Raw genomic sequence first — 15,040 nt, forward strand, 5'->3', positions numbered from 1 at the left:
TCCTATCACTGGTAATTATGGAGAATAGGTCAGTGCCTGTCTCTCCACTCCCCCTCACAAGGAAGTTGTAGACTGCGATGAGATCTCCCCTCAGCCTCCTCTTCTCCAGGCTGAACAGACCAAGTGACCTCAGTTGCTCCTCATATGTCCTCCCCTCTAGGAAGGGCATACGTCTTCCCCTCTAGGCCCTTCACCATCTTCATCACCCTCTTCTGGACACTCTCCAACAGTTTTACATCCTTGTTGTACTGTGGTGCCCAGAACTGCACACAGTACTCAAGGTGAGCCTGCACCAGTGCAGAGTGGGACAATCACTTCCCTCGACCGACTAGCAATGCCACTCTTGATGCATCCCAGGATACGGTTGGCCCTCCTGGCTGCCAGGGCACACTGCTGGCTCATATTCAACTTGCTGTCAACCACAACCCCCAGATCCCTCTCTGTGGGGCTGTTCTCCAGCGTCTCATCACCCAGTCTGTCTTTCCATATCAATGTGCCAGCAAACTGTAGCTGAGGTGCTATATCTACAACCAAGGCCAGAAACCTCATATAGATAGATATTTTCCTGAGCACAACAGGGTTGGAAGCCACAGCATCGTGTGAAGGGCAACAGATCCATATCCTGTTTCTCCTTGAATTTTGAACTCTGAAGAGCCAGGAGCTGCTGTCTTTCACAGCAGCAGTGTATCATCAACTCAGTGACCAGTGACGTCTCCCCTCTGCAGAAGGGTATATTAAATTACTTTCAGTGTCTACCAACAAATTTAAACTCTAATTTAGAAAAAGCAGAAAAATCACTCTTGAGATGTTAAAATTTATACATAAATCCACACATCTGCTGACAAAATTTCTCTTTGAGGGTGGGTCCCACATAGAAAATCACAGGTTACTATTACTAGAAATTACATTAGACAGAAATTGCAAAGACAGAAATATTCTTTCCCACAAAACATATTTAGAAAAAAAAATCATGAAATAATGCATGAAAAATCACAAACTTTTCCCTTTTGAGATTTTAGTTAAAAATTAAAATTATGAAAAACAAACTCTATAACTTTTATTTACAAATTCATCAAAAGATTATATTTGATGGCAATATTTTTCTTCATTACATTCTACATTAGAAAAAAAAAAAAACATTTTGAAACATTATTTTGGAAGTGAAATTTACCATTTTAAAATGATTTTCATTTCACTGGCTTTATTTCAGGTCATATCATATTATTATAGAGATGACACTGAAGGAAAATATTTCAACCATTTTTTAAGAGAAAATAATTGAGAACGTGTTTTCTTTTCATTATAGAAACGTACATTTTTTTTTTTTTTTGCCTCAGAAACAAAACATCTATTTCTCACTTAACTAGATCATCGGTCCCATAGGCCCTAGACATTCTGTTCAGTTATGAAGAAATAACAACGTTTTCCTGTGCTTACAACACTGGGTTGGGGTCTAGAAAAGTTTCATTATTTCAGAGCATATATTTCATGTGGCCAAACTTGTTCAGCACTGTTTCTTTGGGCTACTTCCATTCATTTAAAAAATTTAAATGGGACATCAAAATGCTGCATGATAATTAAACCATGGAAAATATACTATTAGCAAATATATATATATATGTATATATTTTACATTTAAATACACTGTGCAACCAATACTTTCATAAGGAATAAGTGAATACTCATATTCAAAAGTGCTGGTTTCCCAGGAAAAATCTTAGCACTTCATCAGATATCCTGGACCTTTAAGGTGTCTTACATTTTGTGAATTTCTGCTCCTCAGTTTTGGGGTACCTATTCATAGAATATCCTGAGCTGGAAGGGACCCATAAGGATCATCAAGTCCAACTCCTGGTACCACACTGGTCTACCCAAAAGTTTAGACCATGTGGCTAAGTGCACAGTCCAATCTCTTCTTGAACTCAGACAGGCTCAGTGAAGTGACTACTTCACTGGGGAGCCTGTTCCAGTGCACAACCACCCTCTCGGTGAAGAACCTCTTCCTGACATCGAGCCTAAACTTCCCCTGCCTCAGCTTAACCCCATTCCCATGGGTCCTATCACTGGTAATTATTACTGGTAATTATGGTCAGTGCTTCTCTACTCCCCCTCACAAGGAAGTTGTAGACTCTGATGAGGTCCCCCCTCAGCCTCCTCTTCTCCAGGCTGAACAGACCAAGTGACCTCAGCTGCTCCTCATAAGTCTTCCCCTCTAGGCCCTTCACCATCTTCATCACCCTCCTCTGAACACTCTCCAACTTTAATGTACTTTTTGTACTGTGGTGCCCAGAACTGCACACAGTACTTGAGGTGAGGCTGCACCAGCGCAGAGTAGAGTGGGACAATCACTTCCCTCGACCGACTAGCAATGCCATGCTTGATGCATCCCAGGATACAGTTGGCCCTCCTGGCTGCCAGGGCACACTGCTGGCTCATATTCAACTTGCTGTCAACCATGACCCCCAGATCCCTCTCTGTGGGGCTGTTCTCCACCGTCTCATCGCCCAGTCTGTATTCTGGCATATGATGCCAGGGTAACCCTGGCATCACCCAGCCAGGGTTACCCTGTCTCAGGTGCAGGACCTGGCACTTGCTTTTGTTAAACCTCATGCGGTTGGTGATCACCCAGCTTTCCAACCTGTCCAGATCTCTCTGAAAGGCCTTTCCACCCTCGTCCGAGTCCACAACTCCAAGTTCGGTGTCGTCGGCAAATTTGCTCAGAACACCTTCTAGTCCTACATCCAAATCATTTATAAAAACATTGAAGAGGACTGGCCTTAAAATGGAGCCTTGAGGGACCCCACTAGTTACCATATGCCAGCCTGATGTGGCCCCATTTACCACAGCCCTTTGAGCCCTGCCCGTCAGCCAATTGCTCACCCATCATATGATGTTTTTGTCTAGTTGTATGCTGGACATTTTGTCCAGTAGGATCCTATGGGAAACCATGTCAGAAGCCTTGCTGAAGTCCAAAAAGATCACATCAGCTGGTTCCCTTGGTCAACTAGCCAGGTGATCTTCTCATAAACGGAAATCAAATTTGTTAGGCAAGACCTACCCTTCATGAACCCATGTTGGCTGGGACCAATGACTGCATTGTCCCCCAGATGCGCTTCAGTAACTTCAAGAATCATCTTCTCTATAATTTTACCGGGCACTGACATGAGACTGACAGGCCTGTAATTGCTTCGGTCTTCTTTCTTACCCTTCTTGAAAATTTGCCAGCTTCCAGTCTACCAGGACCTCTCCAGATACCCAAGATCATTGAAAAATAATTGAAAGAGGTCCCATGATGACATCAGCCATCTCTTTCAGCACCCTGGGATGAATCCCATCACAGTAAAATCTTGTAAAACTAGTAAAACCTATCACAGTAAAACTTGGTATCTAATAAATTAGCTATCTCAATAATTTACTTTATCCAATACTGAGAAAATAATGATGCACCAAAATCCACATAAAGTATTAATGGCAAAATAAATAAGTTTTAAGTCATGAAATTCCAAATGTTGGTTCTTTCAGTGTGGTTGGTCAGTCTCATGGTTTATTCCATATTTTTATTTGTACGACTAAATTAAATTCTACATTTAACAAGGAGAAGAGGCTTTGAAATTATTTCATATAAAAAGCCAAAGCACACATCCGTGGTTTTCAGCATTGCTCACCTAACACTCTGGAAAGTAAAGGTCTGAGATGAGGTGTATAGTTTTGCCCATTAATGTATAAATAGCCTGAACAGCCAGGCTGGGCTTTGTGGTCATCACAGTCAAGGAAAGGACTATGTTTACTGCACAGTAAAACTATATACTACAAGTGCCTAAACAACCACTCCTAAACAACTAATTCCCAAGTAACTAATCCAGAATGATGCTTCATGTTTCATTTATTGATCCTTCAAATAGTTGTTCCTTCTGCTTTTGACTTGTGGCAGCGATCTAATCTGCCAGTCACTTTAGTGTGAACGCATACCCCCTCTAATTTACTGTATATGTAAACTACGTTTGTTCTGCAGCCATTGTAACTCTCCATGCAGTACTTTACCTTTTGATGATATTTTTTTCTGGGCCAGTTTTAGCCCTGATCTAGTTCGTACCTCTTTAAAACCATGTTTATTACCTCTCTGTAAATTTCCTTTAATAACTTAGAGAAGGGGATCCAGCAGGAGGTGCATGTTTTTAGATAGTTTGAAAGTTGGATGAGTACAACTCTATTAGATGAGAACAGTGATTAGTGTAAACATCAGATTAATGTAAAGATGCCTGAACTAGACTGTCATGTAAGCCTGAACTAGATTGTCACTGGAGCAACCAGAATTTTTCCAGCTCTTTCTGGCTTCAAGTTGGGTACAGGTTATTCTGCTGTATAAACAACCCCCTTTTTTTTTTTTTTTTTTTTTTTTTTTTTTTTTTTTTTTTTTTTTTTCTCCACACACAGACACACAGAAAAGTGAGATCATTCCTGAATTATTCCAGTCTGTTTGAACTATGTTTAAAAAAGGTTGAGGACCCATAGGCGGCTTTCTAAGTCTTTCCCACCAACTGCAAGTCATTTCAGCAAACATACAATTTGATAAAGGCTCCTTATAAGAATTATTATGAGCATTTTATTTTAGAGGAGGGAAGATGAATAACTGTTTTCCTTTTCCTTTGTGGCATGCAAACTCCCTTACATTTACACATTATGCAAACTTCAAGGAGGAAGCAGTTAGCATGTCAGAGAACCAGCAATGACAATATTTGAGTGGAGCAGTCTGTAGCAGTCCCTTTAGTTTCACAACAAGCATATTAGTCTGAATATTAGCTACTTCTCCTTGATTGGATTGCTTGCATAAATTGCAATACAAGGTGGGCATGTGATAGCTTTCTTTTTCACCAATCACTCATGTCAAGAGAACCTTATGTATTTTATATAGAAAGTAGAAAAAATGATAATTTGAAGAGATGAGAAGATGGTGCAGGGTAAAAGCTGATATTCTTTTATAACAGATAGCCCCAAGTTGTAGAGGACATTATTTCTTGCATTTTCAAAGCAAATGAACTTGACAGATGGCTGTGTCACCTAAACCCCTACCTACCAACTTGATTATGCAGAAAACAATACAATAGAAAAGAAATCATTACTGAAGGAACCTGGTTAGTCCACAGAGGGCTGAGCGGTGCAGAAGAACAAAATTACGGTTGTGGAATTGAACAGCAAGAATACATTTAACATAAAGTGGGTTACAGCAAGGCAATCAGTCATGGCTAAAGCTATTGTCTGGGCTTGCTTGCATGGTATATGAAGTAATCTGTCATCTACCACTGAATTTATGCTTAGTTTAAAGTAGAAAAATACAAAGGTTTTGCCAGGGCATGTTCTGATAGTCTTAAGTAGCTCAACTATGGATCTATTAAATTAAAATTATTGGAATTCAGGACATTTTTCTGCTTCCAATGTGTTTTGGAGCACATTAACACCAAAGTAGTTCCTCCTCCCTTCTCCCCTGTTACTCAAACATTAAGCAAATCACACCACTTATAGAAAGGCAAAGCAGCCTGGGCGAGACAAATATTCATCATTGGTCCAGTTTATACAGATCCATCATTACTCCATAAAAGTTGAACTAGATTCACTGGAAGTCTGGCTGCAGAAGCTGTGTAATGACACACAACACAGGAACAGAACAGGACAGCTCCTATTCCTGGTGGCCTCGTCCCCACTTTGTTGATTATTACACATTCTTTGTAAAAAGATAAAATCTTCTATCAGTATTATTACTATTTATCAGGGATATTATTATATGATCTCACACATCATTCTCAAAAAAGAAGGCTTCCAAACTCTTTCTGTTCTTCTCAACAGTTTCAAGCTACACTATCCACTACTATATCCTTCAGGGCTTACCAACTGGTAAGACTTCATGTTAACTAATTATTTCAATTAACTAGTTTTGAATTAAACCACATCTTCTCCTATGCCATTAACAACACTGAAAATATCAGTTTTAGCATGCCATACAATCCATACAAGAAGAAAGTTCAGTTGCTTTCATTTCACAATTCCCTGTCAAACAGATGGTGACAAAAATCCACATCCCCAAGAGAAAATATTTTATTATTTTTGTCTTGGAGACACAGTTACATACTTTCTTCATAACAGAAACGTAAATTGTTATAATAATGTTAACAATATTTTATTGTGATTTTGGGTTTGCTGTGCAGAAAATACTAAGTATTATAACTTCCGTTTATTTATTTATTTATTTATTTCCACAAAACAGTAATCAGGCCACAAACCAAAAGAACACACATAGCTAGCTTAGCCATAACTTCATATAGGATACTAAAGTTTGATAGACATTGTCTTAAGTATTCATAGTAAAATTTGTAATTTAGATAAAGCCTAGATTTTCTTGTACTTATTCACTAAATGCAGTACCTGATGTAGTCTTCAGACAAATAAGAAACTATTGGTCAAAGAACCACTAAAAAAAGAAACCTGATACCTTCTATATCTATGAATCAATTCATGAACATTCAGAGAGAGAAACAAAAAAAGCATTAAGTCTTTTACTCAGCTGTGGGAGAAGTGGAAGTAATCTCTCAAATACAGAACCTCAAACTAGATTTTATTTATTTTTTCAATTCAGTTGAGAATAGTGACTCTTTTATCAATATATAATTATTCACCTAAATTTAAATATTCATTATGCAGGTACATCTCAGTAACTGCATGTTAGGATTCAAATAGCTAATAAAATACTATAAAACTGCATAGATTTATACTATCATCAAATGATTTCTGCAATACTATGTTGAAAACACACATTTCTCAGTGAAGGTTGGTTCATAATATTTAATTAGGGAAGCCACACCAGGACTTGTTCCCTTTTTGTAGAATATCTTTCTTTCAAAAATAACCTTTCAAAAATTTCTTTACCTTTATATGAATTATAAAGGTAAAGAAAAAGAATCCCCAAATTAACCAAGTTTTAATCATACTTATAAGCACCCTATATCTTTTCCTCCTCACCTCATTTCTTCTTTTACTTATGTCATCTCCATGGCCAGGATTAAGACAAAGTGTGTTTGTTCACAGATTGGATACATTAAAAAGGCCTAATGCACGTGGTGGAAAATGAAGGCTACTAAGAAAAATTAAGGTGGGAAGGCTCTCTACAGAACACATAGTGAAGTTCCTTCACAGAAATAGCTCTTGCCTTTCAAGTGCTAGGCCTCCTTGCCTTTCAGAGCATGTGTGGCAGGTCCCTGCTTTTTTCTTGTCTGTTTTGGTGCAGTTAAATGTTGACATCACTGGGAATCCATCACAGTAGGAAAGGTCACCAAAGGTCCAAGAGCAACAATATTACTCCTAGAACTCCTCAGCATCCTGAGGGGGGGAAAAAAAAAAAAAAAAAAAAAAAAGAGAGAAGAAGGGAGAGAAGATAGGGTTAAGTATTTTCCAACAAGAAGCTTTATTGTGCACGTTTATCTGTACACAGGTAAAAGTCAGATTTTACAGACATCAGTTCTGCTTCAGCCCATATATGCAAAATTATATTTTATCTTCCCATTGTTACTCCATTTCTCAACTCTCTCCCTCCAAAATATCATCATGAAGTTCCATGAGAAATTCAGAGGAATAAAGAACACAACTTTTCAAAGTTATCTCTGGAAATCTTTGGAAAGCAATGTTTCAGTATCCAAAATGTATCCAAAATGTACTGTGGGGATACACCTAACTTTTAGGTAGGACAATAATTAAGTTCTAGAAACTGGATTTAGTAATTCATTTATTTATGTCTGTTTCACATCTATTTCTGTATCACACTAGGATAGACTATGTTAACTAGGTTCAAAGAAAGTTCTCTCTTTCCCTCCTTGCTTAATTACATCTTGAAAGAACTGAATGAAATTAATTCAGGAGTAAAATATTTTGAACACTAAGAGTATCATTATATTTTACCCAAAAAGCTCAGAGCCCAATAATTAGATGGATAGCAAACAACTCTATCAACACCATCCCCCTAGCTTCCTGATTTGTACTAGATATTTTACTCCTTTCCTTCCACATGCATTCAGAATTTTGCCAGAGCAAGCCACTCTGGCTACTCAGATTCCCAATATCTGTCAGATTAATGCTAGGATGTAACAGTGCTAGGATGTAACAGTGATCCTCTTCTACTGATGCACTCTACACTGAACAACAACAACAAAAAATCTCTTTTAATACTAAACAGCAGATTACAAGAATCATATCCTCCCTCCTCTAACCTCTGCCTGTGTTTATACTTCATCCAGGGCAGATTTTGATCTGACCTTGGTCATTTCCTGGTGTACTTTCAGCCCTGTACCTGAATCAAAGATGTGTTCTTCAGAAGCTAAAAATTGCTTGGAGGAGCAACTTTCTCATGCTTCACATTTAGCATATCTGCTGCTTGCTCATCTAAATTTTGATGTATTTTACTGTAGGGTAAGTAATCCAAAGCTTTTCAGTTACTGCATGAAATGAATGTATCTGTGATTAATCGTTCTATTCCATAATATTGTTTTTTTTTTTTTTTTTTTTTTTTCTTTTCTTTTCTTAGTGGTTTGAGTGCACATGGGATCACAAAATCTTAAGATTAAAAAAAAAAAAAAAATGTATTTAGTCATGTAGTTCCTCTCTTGAGCAGAACAGAGTTGTACCCTGCTGCATGTCAGATAATGATTGTTCATCTTGTTTTAAGTAATCAAGCACACCTTGAAGGTATACCTTGTCTGTATCTCCTCAGTAATGATATTACTGTTTGGATTTTTTTATTAAAAATAAGATTTTATTAAAAACATTTTTTACTGTTTATTTGCTGATGTTTTACAGCAAAAGTTTTGAAGTGCACAGCTTTATCCTTTCAATGAAGTACTATTCACTGGTCACAGCTACCTTCCTGGTAAACTGCTGGACTTGGGATCTTTAAAACTTAGCACACCACTGGGATTAGCTTGGACTGCAGAAGAATTTTAGACAACTCATGGTACAAAGTCCTGTTTGCTTTTTGTACCAGGTGACATTATATCAGCATCAAGGCAGATGAAATATTTAGAAAAAATCAGCCCGGGGCGTAATTTCCTGCCCATCTACATGGGAGCTACATGCCGGATTGCTCATTGTAATGGTTAGCATGTGAATGTTTCCTCCTCAAGACCCTATATACAATATGTGAATGTGATACTGGCACAGATGTGGTAATTAGAGATATCTGACTTTGAGTGGTTATTTGCATGCTGAAATCCAGGTCTAGAAATAAATAAGTACATAAAATACTCTATGAATTCATATTCTCATAACACATACACATAACTATATCTAATTATTGCTGTTTCAGTAGCTGAGGTAGCTGTACTCTTCACCAGGAAAAGAAAAAATCCCAGGATTTGATCCTGTCACTGTCTGCACGAGTGTGCTGCTTGTGAAGAAGTTAATCATATGCTCTGGCTTTTAAAGATGAATCTCACTTTGTTCTTAGAGTCCTAAAACTGCTGGAGTTTACAAATTAATTTTCCAAAATCTTTCTTCATATTCTAGAACATGCTTCGAGGCAGTTCACAATTCTTAGTTGTTCACAGCATTAATTTACTTTATTGATGACATCATCAGTATTTTGTCACTGTAGAGTTTAGTTGTCCTGAGTAAAGCTGACCATGGAAGTTTTGAACATTGATTTTTTTTTTTTCCCCTTCTATAACATAAGCAAATGATTTATCATCTTCTTCTGGGACATCGGCCAGAAGCAAGAAATACCTCTAATAGCATGCTCTAAAGTGACTTATACTGATTGTGTCATTAAAAACCTGGTCAAGAAATGTACTCTACCTGGACAAAGGAACATTAACTAGCAGGAAAGACAGGAAAGTTTTTTAAACAAATGACACATGCCACACATAAAATGCAGAATCCCGTTTTCCTCAAAAGTTCAGAGACTTTTTTTCACGTGTGCTTGAATGTATAACTTTATTAACTCATTTTTTATTATTTAAAAATCTCTTAATAAAATATTGTGAATATACATCTCAATCAGGAAAAGGTAGAATATGTTTCATGTAGGAACTTCCACCTCAACAGAGCCTTAGATTTTCCCATCATTAATTTTATTAATTTTCATCCTTTGACATTGTTCTACAATACAATCCTGAAAATAAATAAATAAATAAATAAATAAATCTAAATCTAATGCGACAGAAGACAGAAAAAAATACAACCTTTGCACTACTTACAGAATAAGCAGAAAGCAAATATGAAAAATAGTTTCATAGGTTTCCTATCTCTATTGCCTCAGGAGATTCATGTATGTGCATGTGTAAAAGAGAAACAGGATGCAATTAGATGCTATGTTTGCTTACGTGAAGAAGCTGGTTACTTCTTGATTTATATAGCAGTCTCATAAGCAGTCATTTTGGCACTATTGATACAACAGAAGAAAAAACTCTAGTACAAGGATAGGAACATAAGTGAAAATGTTAGAGGAAATAGGACCTCATGCTGGATGGAAAAAAAAAAAAAAAAAAAAAGCAGATATTGGGAACATATTTTATAGATAAAAATTAATTTTAATTGAGGAAGCAACTACAAATAATTTGCCAACAAGCTTTTAAATTGGTCTCAGAGTTGTAACATTTCTAATGTGCAAAAAGCCCAGAAATGTGGGCTTTTGAGTGGGAAATTTATACATTTTTACTTTGCATGCATACAGCTTCAAGTTAAAAATAAAAATAAAAAAATAAAAAATAAAAATAAAAATAAAAATAAATCAAAGATGCTTCAGGCATGACAGACCTTTACATTATCTGTATTTGGTCACTTTCTTACTTGCTCTTCTGCATATTTATTTTGGAAATTTTTTGGTCTCCTAATTGTTCACTTGAAATGATCAGAGACCAAAGATTATGTGTTTATAAACACTTTATGAACTTTGGTTAGATCCATTAATGCAATTTATTTTAGGACTATTTATTTTGGACAGGACAAGAACTATTTATGTATGTAAAATCATTCAGTACTTCATATATTCATTTATATATACTGTCACTAGGCCAGATTTTTAGCTGAACTAAATGGATATAGCTTTATAGGTACATGATGCTTTGCACCTACCACATTCTTATACTTTTGCCTCATACAGATAAATTAAAAATAAGATTTCTGTGATTCTGCAAATTTTAATGTTCAAGATAATTGAGTTTTTTCTCCCAGGCTGAAATACTAGTGTATAATATTTCCTGATTTTATTTAATTATTTAATTAATTATTTGATTAATTATTTTAATTGTAGCACATTCAAGGTATTAATCAACCAGAAATAAACTATTTTAAGTTAATATTAGCTTATTGTAGTGGCAAATCTTTGCATAAATTCAGATAAAACAGACTGTTACAGACTACTAGGTCCAGTCTTATGATAAATTTCAGAAACACCAGATTATACTAAATGAAATAAAATATATGAATACTTTGACCTTTTTTTTAAAAAATGCTTCTACACAGCAAGAAGAATTTTTTTCCACAAAAAAAAAATAAAATAAAGTTATTTCTTCAATAGTAGTCACTAATTCTTTTTCAACTGAAAAGCATCAGCTCAGTATTTTGAGCTTTACTAGAATTCTTATTTTTCTCTTTCAAAATTTGACATGTTTTCTCAAAACTACTTCTGAACCCTCATTTGTCTTTGCTACAGGAGTCCACTGCATTTTTTTCTGAACTCTCTCTTCTATAGTATGTCCAGCAGACCCTCTCAAGCTATACTTATTTTCTGTACATGAATGCTGCTTGATGAATATTCTCACAAGTCACTACTCCCTCCTTTATAGCTTGTCAGGATGAAGAGATTTTAAATAACAGTATTCACTCTATTTGCACAGCCACTTTTGCTGCAGAAATTTTTGGTAAACAATTGAGTTAGCCACCAGGAAGAGAAATTATTTTCCTTTCCTCTGTTGAGGACCCTAAGGAAAATATCTTCCCCTCATCTAAAAAGATCTACATAGGTTGGGGAAGAGCAGGTTAGTGCTGGCTGTGCACTTGATATGAGCACCATCTGGCACTTGTGGTGTAGGGTGACTCTGGGGGAACACTGTCAAGAGCACTCTGCTGTTGCTCTAAAGAGGAGCAACATCAACATCTTGCTAGAATATGCTGCTGGTTTTAGCATATGTGATAACAGACTGAGACTGGACATTCCACTTCTTGTGGGACCACATTTCCTCAGCTAATGAGGGATCCATTTCTGTCTTTATACTAAAAGAAACCTGGGTTTGGAATTTATTCTCCTCAAGGCCTGCTTAAGCACACAAACCAGTGTTCTGATTGTTTATTTTCCAGATCCACTGGGCTATAAGATACATGCCACAAACATTTAAGTTTTACAGGTTACAGTGTGTAAGATATAGCAGAATTGAATCCAAAGGAACATTTCTTTCTTGTAACAAGAGTTAAGAACTCCGGAAGCAGATCAGTTTTAATATAAAAAAATGCTGTAACCAAACATTTGCCAGATGATTCTTGGAAAAGAAGTCAAAGCAGAAAGTTACTAGAGGCAGGCTACACAAAGAATAACTATAGGAGCAGATATTGACATCCAAAGTTAAAATCAAGCAGAAATCTCAAACTCAAAAGAATCTTGCACTTGTACCCTATGTTAGAACATACTTTCTCTTCCACCTGTTCTATACACATGATACTTCACATGTACTCATTATGTATGGGTCCTGCAGATCATTGTAAAGCAGTCTTCTGGAAAACAGAACAATAAAACCAAGCAAACAAATAAATAAAAAGGGGGGTGTGGCAAACAAACAGAACAAAGATGTCCAGAGGAACTAGGATATACCTGTTCGTGTTAACATGAAAATATTACGTAATATGAGTTAGTTCCAAAATATCCAAATGGTTCAAGTGAACACTGGGATAGACTTATTTTTGGTTACTGCTTAAGTAGAGATATAAGTTAATAAATTTACACCGTTCTATATGAGTCCCATCAATTTGTAAAAGTATTTCCACAGATAGAGACAACTACATTAAACAAAAAAGGAAAAATGGTTCAGCAATCTAAGAAAGGATTATTTGGGTCCTCTGCATTTCCTAGGTCATATTATGTACTGTTTATTCATTCATTTTGGGGCTGGATTCACAGCAAAGTAATTAGTGTTAATTAGAAGTTATCATGTAAGAGTAAATACTACCACATCATCGTTACTTTTTTATAAATATTTAGTACTCACTACAAAGGAATGAGAAATCCAGCAGTTATGACCAGGCTTCTGAAAATCTGGCCCCACCCGTAAAGTTCTGACAAAAACAAACAACCAAAACCAACAACAAAACTATGCATTATTATCACTGAATGAACTCCATTTTATCTTCCATTAATGAGCTTTGTTTCCATCCCTAGGATAAAAAATATGTTCAGAAGTTACAACATTTACATGATTTCATGTTGTGGCTCTAAGAAACAAATTCAGTTGCTTCTATCGAAATGACGGACTCATTGGGCCTGGACACAGACAAAATTTTATATTTTTGTTTTTGTTTTTCCATTTTTTTTTCTTTCTTTTTTTCTTCATGCAACACTATTAAAAAGCAAAGTCCCATTTTGATAAATGAGATTGTTTTCAAAGTTTTAGTACATTTTGGAAGTAGAGGGAAGTATAATTCATTTCTTCTCTTAAATTTCCATGTGTTTTTTGTTTGTTTGTTTTGTTTTGAGGTGGTGGTGATAGGTTTCTTTTATTCCTTTGTTTAAAAATAATAATAATAATAAAAAATCTATTCTAAGATATCTGTAAAAACATGTCTATCAAGTGATGTTTATTTTTGAAAGCTTGTATTCCTGGTGGGGAAAAATTAGAAAAGGTCTACAAAGCTCCAAAACCAGAAGGCTGACTTACACCCCTTGCAACTGACTTGCAAGAAGGCCTTGTCCTCATTTTTACAAGCAAGTGTACCAGACCTGAGCTGTTAGTCCATTTATGTAAATAATATGTCCAATTCCCTTTGTGAGCTCCTGCTAAAGCTGTGCCATTAGAGCCATAGTGTCATTTAGGCAGTCTGTGGAGAATCAAAGGCTGCCTGTGCTGCAGCAGCCCACTACTATGTTTCTAAGAAAATGGGCTCTTAAAAAAGGAAATGTCACACCGCAGTGTGAGAGATAAACAGAGGTATATCTTTAGAGCAGCAGGCAGGGACTGTAGAAACAATCTCTGTAAATGACTTTGATCCCCTAGTGTGATGAATCATGGAGTCGCAAATCCTTTTTAGCTAATTGCTATCAGCTTCTGAGATTTTTCCTTCCATGTTCAATATCAATTTTCAGTGCCATAAGAGATAGCACTTCTCCCCCGAGTCTGCTGGCGACTTACCACTAAAACTGAACTAGCACCACTTAACAGTTTAAAGGGGGAAGTCCTTTAATATGACACTGCTGCTAGTAACTGAAAGGGAAAAATATTGGGGGCAAATACATGCAATAGTTAACCTTTTCACTGTCAGTGACCTTCCTTTGAAAACTGTCCTTTCCCTATCTGTGTAGTATCAGTATAGCTATCTCAAAGCCAAAGAATCTTTAATTATTCACAAGTGCTAAACTGGGACTTCAGAAAAAGGAGAGTGAAATCTGGTTATTTTTAAGTCCTAATGACTTCACCACTAAAAACTGAAGAGAAAACAAACTTTTAAAATACCTTTTGAACCCTATTATGGAACTGAATGGGAAATTAAGAACATCCCTTTTACCAGTTAATTTTAAACAACATTTACTGTGCAAATTTCATTCAATTTTTCATTTGAAGGACAATCTAATGAAACTATTATTTCTTTTCAGGAAAATCTATAGATTTTTTTCCATATTCAGTTCAATTGGACTATAGATTTTATCCATATTCAATTAAATGGGAAAGGAAATGGAAAAGGGAAAAGGGGAAAAAAGGGAAAAGGGAAAGGGGAAAAGGGGGAAAGGGGAAAAGGGGTAAAGAAAGGGGAAAGGGGGGAGGGGGAAAGGGGAAAAGGGGTAAAGAAAGGGGAAAGGGGG

Source organism: Oxyura jamaicensis, chromosome 2, assembly GCF_011077185.1.
Source record: "Oxyura jamaicensis isolate SHBP4307 breed ruddy duck chromosome 2, BPBGC_Ojam_1.0, whole genome shotgun sequence".
Taxonomy (NCBI): Eukaryota; Metazoa; Chordata; class Aves; order Anseriformes; family Anatidae; genus Oxyura; species Oxyura jamaicensis.